Raw genomic sequence first — 14,588 nt, 5'->3', positions numbered from 1 at the left:
CAGAACCAAAAAGATGTAATGGACGAATACCATTACGATTACGTTTTTCCGTGAAAAGAACAATAGATGTTTTATTCGGATTGACCGAAAGGCCATATTGGCGACACCAACTTTCAACTACCTGAAGAGTATTTTGCATCAGGTCGAATAAGGTAGTAATGCACAAACCCACTATCAATGTAAGATAGTCGTCGGCAAATCCATAGGTAGGAAAACCGCCGTTATTGAGTAACCTCAATAGCGTATCTGCAACGAGATTCCACAAAAGTGGAGATAATACTCCCCCTTGAGGGCATCCGCAGACACTTAATTTCCTAATCGCTGCTTGACGTAATGTCGAGTAGAGATGTCAGTTTTTAAGCATCTGGTGAATCCATTTGGTAATAATATTAGGTAGCCCATGACAACGTGCGGCTTCCAATATTGCATCGAAAGACACGTTATCGAAAGCACCTTCAATATCTAAGAAAGCACCCAAGCACGATTGCTTTTGAGCGAATGCTTTCTCGATATCGTACACAACCTTGTGTAGAAGAGTCACGGTGGACTTTCCAGATTGGTAAGCATGTTGATTAACATGAAGAGGCATGTTTGCCAAACAGTCATCACGAATGTGATGATCGATAATACGTTCTAAGCATTTCAGAAGAAATGAGGTCAGACTGATGGGTCTAAAAATCTTTGCTTCTTCATACGAAGCACGTCCTCCTTTTGGGATAAACTTTACAGTGACATCCCGCCAGGATATGGGAATATACCCAGTAGCAAAACTGCATACTAAAAGCTTTTTCAACACATGTTTGATATGCTCAAAACCTCTCTGAAGTAGAACGTGATAAATCCCATCCTCCCTGGAGATTTGTAGGAGCAAAACTGTTAAGTGCCTATTGAATCGATTCAGTAAACCGTCTAAGACGAATTAAGTACTGTCCATTTAATTCCACCAGTTAATTTTCGTTATCTTTGCAGATACGTATTTCGACCACAACTGTGTGGTCGTCTTCAGTGTCTCGTACTTGACCCGACTTGTAGAAAACAATCGTCATCAGGGAAGCAAATATAACATTGAGCCTCGAAATCTACAGGAAGCCCACGAACACCATGAGAGTCATCCCATCTACATCGAACCATTCGTACCAACATAAAATGGCAGCATTTCATCACATGATCCACAGGATGCAGACGATACCCCTGAGCGAAGAAGGAAAAACGAAGGAACTACAATACATCTTGGAAACAGCGAAGATCAACGGATACCAGGAGAGGACTATACGAGCGATCATCAACAAGAAGGAAAGGACCCTACGACGAAATGGACATACAACGCTGACACCGATAGAGGAGCCGCTGAAAAGAGTTTCGGTCCCATATGATAAACACATCACCAACCAGCTACGCCCTCGACTAAGGAAATTCGGCATCGATCTAGTATTCTCCAGTAGAAGCAACCAACTCAAGTCTCTATTGGGTTCAACGAAGGATAAAGTAGAAATGTTGAATAAGGCAGGCGTTTATAAGATAAGTTGTTCCCAATGTGAAAAAATCTATGTAGGCCAAACAAAAGATCATTAGATATAAGGTTCAAGGAACATATGGCGGAAGTGAGTAAGGCGAAAAGAGAAAACGATAAGGGATTACATTACGAATTTAGATCTAAGGTAGCAGAGCATGTGTATAAGGAAAATCACCCAATTACGGCATCAAATATTAAAATCTTAAGAAATGTCTCTTCCCCATGGAAATTCGATGTAGCTGAGAGTTTGGAAATCCACCGACAGGTACAAACAGCGCTGTTGAATAAGGATCAGGGAAATGGCAGCTCTTGGCTCTTCAAGTTTCTACCTAAACAATAAAGTAATTTACTGTATAGGTAAATAAAGTAGGCAAATAAGATTAGATTAGGTACCTAGCGTAGTATAAATAGTGTAAGTTGCGATTGTTTTCTTCAAGTCGAGTCAAGTACAAGACACTGAAGACGACCACACAGTTGTGGTCGAAATACGTATCTGCAAAGATAACGAAAATTAACTGGTGGAATTAAATGGACAGTACTTAATTCGTCTTAGACGGTTGAATACATTCCACTAAAAGAGCTAAATATATTTTTCTCGATTCAGTAGTTATGATTCTACGTGCTTGAGCCCAAGACCCATAGCTACATGAAAAGACATCAGGATCATCCGAAGATGTTATATCGACACATCCAGGGAAGTGCGTATCAAATAAGTGCTCTAACGATTCTTCATCAGAAGAAGTGTAGTCGCCATTTGGCTTGCGAATTTCGCAAACTTGGAAATCCTTGGATCTCGCAAGAATTTTATTCAATCGACTGGCTTCACTCAAATTGGAAACATTTGCACAAAGGTTTTTCCAGCCGGATCGTTCAGCAGATCGTAGAGCCTTCTTGTAAGCTTTGCGAGCCAACTTGAAAGAATCCGTCCCTGCTGAATGGCGTCTGTTCCAACTCCTTCTTGCCTGTTTCCTTAGCTTAGCCAAATCGGAATTCCACCATGGGGTTCCTCTTGAGGTTTTTACAGAACGTAAAGGGCAAGCTTCTTCGAAAGCTTCCACGATGTGCAACGTTGTAGTATCAACTGCATCATCTAAGTCGGTAGGAGTTTCTATAGAAGGTAGATATCCATGAAATTTGGTAGAGAGCAACTCTGTGTAAAGATCCCAGTTTGTTGAACGAGGATTTCTAAAACGCAAGGTCTGCGAAGTAACATTCAAATGATCAAAGTAGATGTAGCGATGGGCAGATATCGATTCCTCACCTGACACATGCCAATTCGTCAACTCGTGACTGATTCTATTGGAGCAAAGGGTTATGTCTAACACCTCTGCTCTATTAGATACCATAAAGGTTGGGCGATTGCCTATGTTAAGTAAACTAAGTTCGGTACTACTTAAGTATTCCATCAAGCTGGAGCCTGTCAGATTAATATCCGAGCTACCTCAGATGATGTGATGAGCATTAGCATCACTGCCGACAATTAGCGGAAGGCCTTTTGAAGTGCAATATATGACAACTCGTTTGAAAGCATCCGTAGGGGATGGTTCATCATGTGGTAAATAAACCGAACAAAAGACGTATTTCCTGACGGGGGTTCCGCCAGTTGCATCAATTGTGACAGCCCATACATCTCTGGTTGTTAGTTCAGAGATAAGTGTAGCAACAATAGCATTGTTAACAAGCACACATGCACGCGGCATTGATCGAGAGTTTGCCATTTCTTTACTGAAAGCAGCATAAACCGGGTTCACTAGGTTACCTAGGTAGAAGCTACCCTTGCGAAAATAGGGTTCCTGCACCAAAGCCACTTGGGATTTGCCATTTTGCATAAGTCTACAAAGATTAATCGTTGCTGTTCTTTTATGCTGAAGATTGATCTGAGCTATCTTAACTGAAGCCATTGCAAATTAAGATAATAAGATTAATATGAACAGCAACGATGAAACCGAATTGGTATCTTATCAAGAAAGTCAAAGACGAAACACAGAGTACAATGTGTATAACGCATAAAGCGAATCCATATAGGTGACAATTTGTTGAAAAACTAAATAAAAACATGCTCATAATCTCACCCTTATTTAACCTCAAGTTGAGATTGAATAAGAGTAGCCGATTATTTCGGAGAAGCAAAAAGTCAACTACGCCATAGCTCCGGTTAGGGCAGTAAGGGCTAGATACTGTGAAGGGTGCCCTGGTGCTTTTTAGACCCCCCTAACCATTCATTCGTAGGCACGGTAAGCATAAAGCCGCATCACACCAAGAATTTGGGGTCACCTGTATGGTGGACTTCTACCACCGGAACAGGCAATCCGTAGCGTTATTCTTAGCCAGATAACTGGCTGCCGACACCACACAGCTATCTTGGCTGTTCGGGGAGAGAAGTTGACATTGACTTTACGACAACTCTCAATGTGGCCGAACAGCCACTTAGAACAACCAGCCCCCACCTTGAGGGAAGTTAAGGATGCCATCCAACAGCTAAAGACCAATAAAGCAGTTGGTAAGCATGGTATCGGAGCTGAGTTAATCAAGATGGGCCCGGAAAAGCTGGTCACTAGCCTGCACAAACTGATAGTCAGAATCTGAGAAACTGAACAGCTACCGGAGGATTGGAAGGAAGGGGTCATATGTCCCATCTACAAGAAAGGCGACAAACTGGAGTGTGAGAACTTTCGAGCGTTCACCATCCTTAATGCCGCCTACAAAGTGATATCCCAGATCATCTTCCGTCGTATGTCACCATTAGTGAACGAGTTCGTGGGAAGTTATCAAGCCGGCTTCGTTGACGGCCGCTCGACAACGGACCAGATCTTTACTGTACGGCAAATCCTTCAAAAATGCCGTGAATACCAGGTCCCAACGCACCATCTGTTCGTTGATTTCAAGGCGGCATACGACAGTATAGACCGCGTAGAGCTATAGAAAATTATGGACGAGAACAGCTTCCCTGGGAAGCTTACCAGACTGATCAAAGCAACGGTGGATGGTGTGCAAAACTGTGTGAAGATTTCGGGCGAACACTCCAGTTCGTTCGAATCGCGCCGGGGACTAAGACAAGGTGATGGACTTTCGTGCCTGTTGTTCAACATTGCGCTAGAAGGTGTCATGCGGAGAGCCGGGTGTAACAGCCGGGGTACGATTTTCAACAGATCCAGTCAATTTATTTGCTTCGCGGATGACATGGGCATTGTCGGCCGAACATTTGCAAAGGTGGCAGAACTGTACACCCGCCTGAAACGTGAAGCAACAAAAGTTGGACTGGTGGTGAATGCGTCAAAGACAAAGTACATGCTTGTGGGCGGAACCGAGCGCGACAGGGCCCGCCTGGGAAGCAGTGTTACGATAGACGGGGATACCTTCGAGGTGGTCGAGGAATTCGTCTACCTCGGATCCTTGCTAACGGCTGACAACAACGTTAGTCGTGAAATACGAAGGCGCATCATCTGTGGAAGTCGGGCCTACTACGGGCTCCAGAAGAAACTGCGGTCGAAAAAGATTCGTCCCCGCACCAAATGTGTCATGTACAAGACGCTTATAAGCCCGGTTGTCCTCTACGGACATGCAGGGCTGTTACAACAGTCGCGGATTTCGCGATTTTCGCGTTTTTCGCGAATTTCGCGGATTTGTCACGGATTTACCCTTCCAGTCGCGAAAATCGCGGTTCCTTCAAACATTGTCGCGAAAATCGCGGATTTATAACTACACTCTCGCGAAAATCGCGATTTTCCCAATTTAATTTTAGGATAAATTCAACATGTCGATTATTTGGGCGTTTGCAGAATAAGCAATCCGTCAAAGATCCAAACACATGGTATTCGAATAACCTTTCAATAGTTGTATGGATGTTGGTTTAAGTGGACTAATAGAAAGTCTGTCGAATTGCATTTATAGATTACTGAAATGCCCAGAATTATTTATTTTATTGCCTAGAACTTTTGTGCCACTAATTTCGGAATTACAATTATGATTACTTGCGCTGCATAGGGGGTCGACGATGAAGTTGGATCAAACGCATTAATACTCACACATGCAACTGACGGGACGGAACTGATAGCTGATCGAAGCTGTCTTTATTTATGTGTTTTTGATTTATAATATTCGGTTCAACACCAATGAGGAAAGGAATCAGAAGGATTCCTTTCGCGAGCCAACCTTGGGGCCAACCAAGGGCTTCGCCAGTTATTTTGAATTAAAATTGTCACATTAAAATTATTGTAAGGATAAAATTTATTAGAGAAAAAAACACAAAAACACTAATAAAATAGACAAAAAAAAATGGCATGATAGGGTTCCCGCGGTTCCGGCTTCTCCCTGAGGACTAGAATCCTGGGGTTCCTGCCGCTTTGCATGACTCCTTATCCTAGAGTGGTGGGAACCTGGTTCATCTGCATCCTCGAGGGTCGCTTGCTGCTGAAGGATTGAGGTCTAGGTTGGGAATGCCACGCTTTGGTGATCCTCGGCAATATCAGCTGTCAAACAGAAAGTTCTTGTGGATTGTTCGACCTCTCTTTTTGTTGAGAAAGGATCAGATCGCATGTCAATGGTTGGGGCGATATTCAGAAATCCGAATATCGTCGGTGGAACGATAGATTTAGGTTTTTTTTCATTGCTCGACCATCAGTTGCATCCAGTTTTGTACCATGCTTAATGACTCCCACTATTGCAGTCATCATTCAGACCATTCGATATTCGTCCTTTGTTTTATTATGTATTCCAATAACTTTGTGTAGGCTAGTTTTTTTTTCAGTTCAATGTGTTTGTGTTCCATTACCTGTGCTTCAAAATTCATCGCTGTTCTTATATCCATTGAGAGTTTATTCGTGAATACTTAGTTGGAACAAAGACTCCTACGATGGATAGCACATACGGCGTTGTAATGCTCACTATAGATGGCTAATAATGGCTAATCGCTAGATCCTGGCAAGTCCCTCCTCCGTTTGGGAGACTACTCACTTACGAACTAGTTTGCACATGTGGGGGCAGAATCTAACTATTTCCGCTTACTAAGCTTCACTCCGATTCCGATATAGATTCATTAACTCTTATTTTTTTTTTTTTAAATTCTTTATTAAAGTGTTTTTTAATTTTAAAATTAAGTTCAACACTATCATTAACTCTTACGTACTCAGTTAATCCTGGGCCAACTGCTAAAAAGCGCACTGAAGTTTAGTACCCTCAGGTCTACTTCAATTGCAAAACACCATCCTGTACGCGACCTACTATGAAGCCTACCTACGGTCTCTTATGGTATCTCTAGTGCATGTTATCTTTGCATGATGCTCTTCCGGCAAATGAACAACGTGTCGAGTCTGCCGTGTTATATAAAATTAGCAATCCCCATCCATTATCTCATACGTAGTGGTAATGACATCATTTTTCAAATCGTGAACATTATCCAAGTTTTTAAAAAATCGTAGGTCTTAGAACCGTTCCTGTCCGCCTCTGGTATCATTTCGCCTGAGTGCTTTTAAATCAGAAAAAAGTTTTGTTGGGGCCTCTGCAGAGCTATGTCGCTTGCTTTTGAAGAAATTGTCTTATTTATTTCCTAACTGGCGGATTGATGGAAGTGCAAAATCCAATGACTGATCAATAAATAGCCGGACGGATTATTGGTGCGTCCATGCCCTTGTAAAACGATGGTAGATATTAGAAAAAAAAACTAGCGTACTAAAAAGTATAATTCAAATATAACCCTTGATCTAACTGGTATTTACCTATGACAACACACTGCCATCTGCCCAACCAACTTATAACTAAATGTATCTATACAACATCGATTAGAATGGAGGGTTTCCCGAAAACATTAAAAAATGAATATCTTTCGGGCATAGTTCAACACTGCACACTGCACTTTTCTGTGGCTCGTGATATGGTTGAAACGGTTACTATGCAGTTTTGGGTATTACATAAATTAGCGAATGTTCTTTCATTTTCTTTTCTATCGACGAATATGCCGAAGCAAAGCAAAAATATTGAAATTTCGCATTTATAAAACGTGTTTTGAAGAAAGAAACTATATTTTTGTTGGTCGCGGATTTGTTTCTACAGTCGCGGATTTCAATTTGCTAGTCGCGGATTTCGCGGATTGGAATTCGACTAGTTTGTAACAGCCCTGGACATGAAACATGGACAATGCTCGAGGAGGACTTGCAAGCACTCGGAGTATTCGAGAGACGGGTTCTTAGGACCATCTTTGGCGGTGTGCAAGAAGGCGGTGTGTGGCGGCGAAGAATGAACCATGAGCTCGCCCAACTCTACGGCGAACCCAGTATCCAGAAGGTAGCTAAAGCCGGAAGGGTACGATGGGCAGGACATGTTACAAGAATGCCGGACAGCAACCCTGCAAAGATGGTGTTCGCTTCCGATCCGGCAGGTACGAGACGGCGTGGAGCGCAGCGAGCGAGATGGGCAGACCAGGTGCAAAACGACTTGGCGAGCGTGGGGCGTATCCGAGGATGGAGAGATGCGGCCTCGAACCGTGCATTGTGGCGTCAAATTGTTGATTCAGTGTTATCTGTTTAGATGTTAACTAAATAAATGAAATGAACCAATGATTTTCTTGAAAACTCCGTACATTTCTTGTTGAATTTAAAAAAACTTTTAGTAAAAAATAAGAAAAAAAACTCGTGCGGAAAATGCGAAGGATTTCCCGTTGAAATCCAAAGAATTTCTCGATGAATTTTTGTACGGAAAAGTATCGTTCGGCAGAGGGACTGCGCGACCGGTAATGCAGTTAATCAGTTCAGTGCGTGTTTTCTTTTGTTTCGGACAGCAGAACAATCGCGCAATCTTCTGAAATATTGTGTTCCTCATTTCGCGGCCGGTAATAAAGTTAATCAGTTCAGTGTTTTATCGGAGTAGCCATCGAGCAAGCGTTGTGTGTGCATATGCGTGTTTTAGTCGTCGCGAAGTAGTTAAGATATCGAATCAGTCTTCAGGAAAATACGTAAGAGACGTGTTGCTTTTCCGTTTTCGTATCATCATGAATATGGCGTCGTTCAAAAGAAATAATTAGTCGCTTACCAAGACGATTTCCAATATACTTCCTTCCTAACTAACATACTATTCCTTTCCAGTGCGCTCATGGAGATGCAGAGGATTCCTCGGTTTATTGTAGCAATAAGTGTCGAACTAATTTTCCTCCCCTTATCCCAAATGATTGTGAGGACGGGGCCGGCATCTTTCTTCTTCTTCTTATTGGCATTACATCCCCACACTGGGACAGAGCCGCCTCGCAGCTTAGTGTTCATCAAGCACTTCCACAGTTATTAACTGCGAGGTTTCTAAGCCAAGTTACCATTTTTGCATTCGTATATCATGAGGCTAACACGATGATACTTTTATGCCCAGGGAAGTCGAGACAATTTCCAATCCGAAAATTGTCTAGACCGGCACCGGGAATCGAACCCAGCCACCCTCAGCATGGTCTTGCTTTGTAGCCGCGCGTCTTACCGCACGGCTAAGGAGGGGCCCCCGATATCTTATCCCAAATGATTGTGAGGACGGGGCCGGCATCGTTATTGGTCTTGAATTAAAGAAAATCCGAAGCATGTACAGCGAGAATAGCTTTCTAGTCCCGAGAAAACTATTCAATTGGTGATCTGTGCATTATTTGTTGTTTCTCGGCCAATCACGACTAGCAACTACGATGGGTACAGTGAATCAAGCTAAGCTAAGGAAAAGTATCGTTCGGCAGAAAGCCATTTGGCCGAAGATAACAAGGCTGGTAGTTGTTTGGTCGAATATGTCGCTTGACCGAATAGACGATTTGGTAAAAGACTATCAAAGTAACAATTTCCATGCTTCTTGGATTTAAATCTCCTAGCGGATTTATAATAGCAATCGCCATAGCTAGTTGCTCAGTTTGATTGTCAAATTTATTGCCATCAATAAACCTCTCATAAGTGTGCTTAAAAGCTTCAAACGTCGAACGCCTATTGATCTTACGGGAAGCAATACGGTAGTGATAGAGAACGTGATAAACCCTATTTTCAAAGCTCGGTAAAAGCTACAATTTTTGGTCGTAATGTGGTCAAATGAATTAAACCAATAAGGATATTTTCATTGCAAAGAGCTTATGATGGTGTTTAATCAGAGCAACATTGTCCTGATCGAAATTTGTGAAGGCAATGGAGAAGCATTTTAAGTCAATGCAATTTATCCCTGAAATTCATGTTTCCACCGCGTAAAACTTTTTTTTTTGTGATTATTACAAATATATTGGGGTGAAAAATCAATTGACTCAATTGAGATTTACGATATTGTTCACAGATAAAAATATGTTGTGATTTTAAATGTATTTTCATGCACATATTTGGAGCATGCAAATAAACGTAACATGACCCCACTATCCTTTAAATCGAAATAAATGTAAACGGTGCTTGCTTGTAAAATTCAATCAAATTAAATATAATATCGAATGTTAATTCGTTTGATGGGATAAGCTGCAATTTTACACGTTGTTGAATTTTCAAAATTATTTGCTGTGTTGTTATAATTATTTCAAATAAAATGCCCAGAACTACATTATTTTGAAAGCGCGTGGTGTTCATTATTATTTTTTCACTATCATTCACCGTGAAATTGAACGCGCGGATAGAAGTGAATTGAAAAAACAATCCTGAAAGAAAATTTATTGTATAGTCATCATGATCGCCATCAACAATTTATTTTGTTATTATTTTTCAGCAAAGTTTTGTTTCTTTTTTTCAAGCAACATTTTTGACAGCTGCCGCAGACAAATTCTCTTTTTTGCGAGTGGTTTAAAAAAGATTTCTAAATACTCTTATAATAAGTTTATACTGCAGCGATTCGCATAAGAGCAAAAATTGACCTCATCTTATATCTTCTATGTAATATAAATTAAATGGTCTGTGTTCGTATCCGCATAACTCGAAAACGGCTGGATGGATTTTATTCTTTCCTTCAGTAGTTATACATTCGTTATAGTTTCCGACGGGTTTATATGATATTGCCTCTGTGGAAAATCATTAGTTAAGTTGAGTAAATCATGAAATACTAAAATTAAGATTTGTATGGAAATTTCGCATAGGCACTTCTCAACGCGCATTTTCGCCTACTACGCAGGACAACGTCTGCCGGGTCGACTAGTTAACTGATAAAACAATAGGCTTTGTTCTAGAAATTTGTAAATCAAAATCCGCTTGTATTGTCCCATCGTGCTATTTATTCACATAACAGTCACATTCCAGATTTTGATACAGTTTTGCACAAATAATAAATATAATTATGGTTTGTTTAATATTTCCATAACAATGTATATAGATAAAGAATATTATGCAAAATGTCAGAAAGATTGTAGGTAACGTAATCCGGGAGAACATTGATCTTTTTTTTATTGTTTTGTAAATATTTCTCCCGTAAATGAAATTATAGCTTTTTCCATATTTTTAAAACGAGTACTGCTACATGTAGAACGTATAAGGTTGTTGTTCTTGATCTCAACTTATTTTAAAAATATTTTTTGTCGAGTTTTTTGATTTTGATCAATCGATTGACTTTGATCAATCGATTTATCTATAGAGAAAGCGTATGCAAACGCCTTAAGGTAGGCAATTATAGTTATAGGAATCTCTTACGCTGAAACGATGTGCATCGATTGTTTCGAGCAAAACATCATCACCGCTAGTGGAATTATTTGGGTTTTCAACAATATTTAACAAAATTTCGAAACAAAAACTATGGATTAACTAAGAAAATAAGATTGCTTATCACATAACTATAGGTACCGCCAACGGGGGTGTCATTGGGCCAAAATGTGGTATGCTCCAAGTAAATGTTACAAACCTCTAGTAATTAACATTGGAATTAAGTTTTAATTAGTTTGGTACAAGCTTGAATAATAAATTTACCGCTGTGTGGGGAAAAAATAATGAATTATGGAAATTCTTCAAAGTTATATGTTGTTCAAAATTGGCCCATTCTCACCCCGCACAGGGGGTGACATTGGGCCAAATGAAATAGTTCAGCGGTGACGATGAAACGATTCAATCGTTCATTCAAAATAAATGCCTACATTACGGCTCTTACCAACTATGTAAGGCAAATCAACTGAAAGCTTGGCCCAGATTATCGTAACATGATAACCAGGTATCTATCGATCTAAAAACTAGTTATGTAATAGATTTGTTGGGCATTACTGACACTATTTTAATACGGGTTCATTCCCGCAATATTTTTACATTCAAATTCCAAGCATTATCGTACGAGCACAATTAGTTCTTGGAATTTGTTTTGTGATTTCCTAGACGTGAATTTTAATATAATTTCGAACCGTCTGAAGTTTTCATCAAAATTCGTAACAGTTTCTGAGATATTAGTAGTTGAAACATTTTTCGTTTTTGGCCCAATCTTACCCCCTAGGCCCAATGCCACCCCGAACGACGGTACGAGCTTAATTTTTTTTTTTCAAGTTGAAGAAAACTGACATGGGACGCTTATGCGAATGGGGGCAGTATAGTGGTTATCTAAAGCGGCCCACTTGGCCTTATCTTAGTCTTATAGTGGTCATCACAAGGTTGTCATGTAATAGTGGGTTTTATTCTTAGATCTTATTGTTTTATCTTGAAACCCATTCCTGGAGCGGAATTAAACCTAAAATGTTACTTGGGTATCTAGTTTAAAGCTATTTGGTCTTATCATTTGATCGAACAGTTGGCTGAAAAAAAGCGGTTGGCCGAATTTTCCCTTTTGCCGAAATGACCTTCAGCCAAAAGTGTCGTTCGGTTGCAGCCCATTTTGGTTATTTTCAAGACATTAACGGAAGAATATTTTTAATTTTGCCGGAAAAATCTGATCAACTTAACCAGAAAATTCTATAAGTTTTTCCAGAATATTCATTTGAAAATTATTTTCACATTTTCCACGGAACTACTTTAAAGTTTTGAGAATTCTTTGAAATTACCAAGAGGAGCTCTTTGGATTTCCTAATGAAAATTGTTTGTAATTTCAGCGGAAAATTATTCGGATTTTACATGAGAATCTCTTCAAAATTTTCACGGGAAATTGTTCCAAATTTCTACAGGAAAATATTCTTCGAAATTTACACAGAAAATCCTTCATAATTGTATGAGCTTGTGACTGGTAGAAGGGATGCTTCTACGTTGATTTTTTTAATCTTATAACGGAGTATGAAAATTAAATGGAGTGTCGACTGTCTGTAGGAAAGCATTTTCATAGTACCTCCCGGAGCTCTACTATAGGACAAATTCACTCGGACTTTCAAATGTCGATTCCAATGAATAGCGTCGTGTGTTTGAGTGTTTTTTTGTGTTTTCGTACACTGCCCTTTTTGCATAGAGTCCTATGTCAGATTTCTCCAACTTGAGTAATTTACCGTTGAATTTTTCAAAACCGTTTTATATAATGAAATTTAAAAAATATAATAAATTGATAAAATCTGCAATCTTTCTGAAAATTTGACATAATATTTTTAATTTGTATGAACTATTGAACTATTGAATGGAACTATTGAATAGAGCATAATTTTGTTTAATTTTAGTGTAAAAGAGTATCAGCAACTGGAATGTGACAGTTAACCATCTACCGCCTATGGTGTCTGTACTGCCCATGATCGCATATTTGTAACACGCGCCTTTTTGTTCATTTTGTAAAAAGTCTGTGAATCGTTCAAAAATCTCAATTTACTACACCTAATCCCAGAACAGTGAAATAGGCTTTACTACCTTTCTTATCTGTGGTAAGCTGGAAATGAGGAGGATTGACAAACGATTTACAAAATCAATCAAAATGCAAATGTTACAAATATGTATGCGATCATGGGCAGTGTAGAGCACCATCAAATTTTACACCTTCTAACCTTCATCGAATTGTTCCAACAACAAAAAGCAATTTTTGGCACATCTTTATGATTCCATTAAGGTCACTCCTGACAGAATCCAAGTTTCAAAGTGCTCGCGTTTTCGGGGGCACACCACTCGATACGGAGGCGGCGGACAACTGTCATTTTTGTTGATTCAGCTTTGCTGCGTCGCAGCATGCGTGAAAAATAAAAATGACAGTTGTGCGTTGCTTCCGTATCGAGTGGTGTGCTCCCGAAAACGCGAGCACTTTGAAACTTGGATTCTGTCAGGAGTGACCTTAATATAATCTATTTGGAATACAATACAAATAGTTAAGCTATTTAAAACAATTAATTAACTATTGATTTACAACCAAAAACTTTTTTTTGTTTTCCACTAATTTTAACTATGCCAAAATTTTTGTTTTAGCATTTTTCTCAAAGATAATTCCTTCCTATTGGAATCTTTGAAAAAAGTTGTGGGCGGGAAAGGGTTAAGCGAATAAATTTTAAGTTGAACAATACAAACGGGATTTAATTTTCAAATTTCTAATAATATGCTTCGTTATTACTTTATTTGTTTTTCTCAAAGAGGACGTTAATAATCGACATTAGACCCTTGTGCGAATCTAGGCAGTACAGGAGAGATGCAGAGCTTGTTCTTAGATACTACGCAAATTTAATATGCTAGGAATGTTTTCGCCTTCTGGCAACCAGTGGAAAATTCCGCTAAATTTGCGGGTCCACTATTGAGAATTCAATTTACAGGGACGATTTACAAAATCAACAGAAATGCAAATGTTTCAAATATGTGCTCATGGGCAGTACAATAGTAACACAAACCTCTTAAAAACCTACAAGTCTCTTTTAAGGCAGGTAAATTAATATTATCAGGATTGCAGTTTACAGCTTCTTTCACACATATCGTTGACTTTTCAGCTGGCGGTGAAGCGAGAATCTCTTTCATTTTCTACGCGTATCTCTTTAGCTGAGCTCTTTAGTAATATCGTCTCTGCTTCCTATATTTGTTTTGTTTTGATTCCTCCCTTTGCAACTCGACTGAAACCACCACAGCTACATTACGACACGAGGAAATGCAATTCACGGTGTCTCTGTAGGAAAATAATATTTTCCTAAAAATCGAGATGTCTGATTTATTAAAAAAAAGAACGCATTTTTTAAAATCCTATGTTTTATTGCATGGTTGAACAGACAGTTTTATCAGACTATCGGAGTATCTAGAAAAAAAAAACA

The 14,588-nt window shown here is 39.5% G+C and overlaps 1 protein-coding gene across 1 annotated transcript in view; it reads right to left on the bottom strand.

The window, feature by feature from the left end:
* Positions 1 to 14,588, bottom strand: part of LOC134227547 (zinc finger protein 423 homolog) — a 270,345-nt gene that overhangs the window by 210,487 nt on the left and 45,270 nt on the right. The gene's annotated exons all lie outside the window — the stretch shown is intronic.

Source organism: Armigeres subalbatus, chromosome 3 (genome assembly GCF_024139115.2).
Source record: "Armigeres subalbatus isolate Guangzhou_Male chromosome 3, GZ_Asu_2, whole genome shotgun sequence".
NCBI classification, from domain to species: domain Eukaryota; kingdom Metazoa; phylum Arthropoda; class Insecta; order Diptera; family Culicidae; genus Armigeres; species Armigeres subalbatus.
Note: the sequence above shows the minus strand (reverse complement) of the source record. Positions and strands in the feature narration are given on the sequence as shown.